Consider the following 2,501-nt stretch of genomic DNA (forward strand, 5'->3'; position numbering starts at 1 on the left):
CTAGTAGTAGTAGANAAGAGTAGTAGTAGAGAGAGTAGTAGAGACGTAGTAGAGAGAGAGAGAGAGAGAGAGAGACGAGAGAGAGNAGAGAGAGAGAGAGATGAGCAAGGATACTACAAATGTGCAATCGCGGAGACGATTCTCTATTATAAGTTCGCTATAGATATCGCAAGTCACACGTTTCTCGCGCATCTACCTACGCTCACCCATCCACCCGCAGTTGGCAGGAGAAACGTATCTCATTACACCCACTCTCTCTTCCGCCCTTTCCTCCCTCTTACGCTGGTAATGCGTCACAGCGACGCCCGCGTCGCGTCGCGTCGCGTCGCGTTGCCTCGCGCGTGCTCCCTTCAACCCCCAGCGGAACCGCAGCCATTGTCGGAGGGTCGGTCGGTCGGCTCGATTCTTCGCGAAACGCGCGTCCATGGTGTGCGCGTAACACACCCTTCCATCGTGCGAACACCCTGTGTGAAAACCAAACGAGCACGAACGTGCGAGCGAATTAAAAAGAAAAGAAAGAAAGAGAAGAAAAAAAAACGGTGAAATTCAACGACGCGAGGGGATGTGAGAGGAATATCCGTTCGTCGGCGCGATGAGACGCGAACATTCGCGCGACGCCGATTTCGCGCGAGCAGCACCAGCACCAGCACCAGTACCAGCCGACGCTGCCACCGCTGCCGCCGCCGACCCCAACCCCGCCGCCGATTCCTCCGCTGACGCTGCCACCGCGCTGCTGCACCCTCTTGCCGTCACAGCAGCGTATCTCATCGCGAGCATGAAGATTCCGCCTCTCTCATGACCCAGGTGAGTCTTTGAAAAAACATCATCTTTGACTGTAGAATCGTTTAGATACGCCTAATGTTAATCCATGTTCTCATCATCGATGTGCCCGCGAAGTGATCGGTCTCGCGCGATCAGCGATATGGCGGCCGTTGCCGGTCCGAACGAATTTGCGTAGGAAGTCTCTCGCGAAGAAATTGATTTTGCCTATTCACGAGAATTCGCGATCATTCTGCGCGATAAGATTGATGCGGTCTTATCAGTATCAAGCACAAAGTGGTAAATGGTCGATAACTTGCGCTTGACGTTGGTTGCTTCAATCGCGGATTCTGACTCATTTCCATTTGAGTCCTCTGAACTTTAGATTCCTTAAGTATTCGAGAATCTCGAATTCGCTTGATTTGTATGTTAATGATCTTCAAATCGGCAAGATAACTCGAAATGATTATCAGTCATTGACGTAGAGGCAACAACTCGCATGAATGAATAATGGCGCCACATTGAATCGTTTTGAACGGTGACGCGTTTGGTGCTGTATTACAGACGGAGTTGCTAGTCCACGGTTGTTCGCATCGATTACACACAATCACGAAATTCCATATCCAATTGTTTTTTTATCTTAGCGAATCTCATAGATTTTCTGAAACAGACGATGATGGACGTAAAATTTTGACATAAAATTATGAAACACTCGAAGATTCGACAATAATCTTCATTCAATTATTAGCTTCAATTAGTACGATTAAACTTCGAATAGATTTGTTTAAGATTTGTTACACAGAATGACGTAGTTCAAATGCGTGAATTATACAATTTTTATTATGTAATTTGTTGTATTATTTGCACGCAACACGCATTTTTGACGAATTTTCATGTAACTGCCTTGCTCTCACAATTAATTCTGCCGCTGGTTTATCTGACATTACGAAACATAATGTCTTCTTTATTCTCCCTCGCCATTGTGTTCTCATTGAAATAACTCTGATCTAATCTCATTATACACGTATTAGATACGTGAGATAACGATGCTGCGCCTCACACGCTCAATTAGCACATAACTGGAATTGAAACTAAAAGGAGATGAATATGCATAGATGACGTGGTGATTCCAAGTGTCACTGTACAAATCGGTAGAGGTACTCTCTATTTATCATATTTCGTATGTAGGGCGGCGCAGATAAATCGATACGCGGCACTTTCATTCATGGCTGCCTCTCTCACGGTTGGCACATTGCCGTTGCTCTACGTACCACCCACGCTGTCGAGACCAACACATTTATGACCCAGCCGTTACGTAGTGTATAGTCTAACGGTGGTGGCACACAGTGGTTCTCCGTTTCGTCAGGGGGTGGCGAATGTTCGTCGTGTGCAATCTCACGTTGCGGCAATCTTGATGTTCGTGATATTAAATTACATCGACTGATAGATCGCTTTACCCAAATTGAACATCCAAGCAGCAAAAATCTGTAATTTGGAAAAAAGAAGATTGATGATGTCGAAATGATTCTCATTTTTTATTTATTTATAATTATGTTTTCTTTTAGTTAAGCAGTGGAAAATCTAATTAAATAAATCTGCAATCCACGCTCGATGCGATCGGCCCTTAGTCCTTGAACGGACAGGCGACGTTTCGTGACGTAAGCAGTCGCGTGGGATGCATTTCACATTCTATTTATAAGTCGTTGTCATTAGTAGTATGTAGACGTATCTCTCTCTCTCTC

This window comes from Atta cephalotes (genome assembly GCF_000143395.1).
Source record: "Atta cephalotes unplaced genomic scaffold scaffold00019, whole genome shotgun sequence".
Classification (NCBI taxonomy): domain Eukaryota; kingdom Metazoa; phylum Arthropoda; class Insecta; order Hymenoptera; family Formicidae; genus Atta; species Atta cephalotes.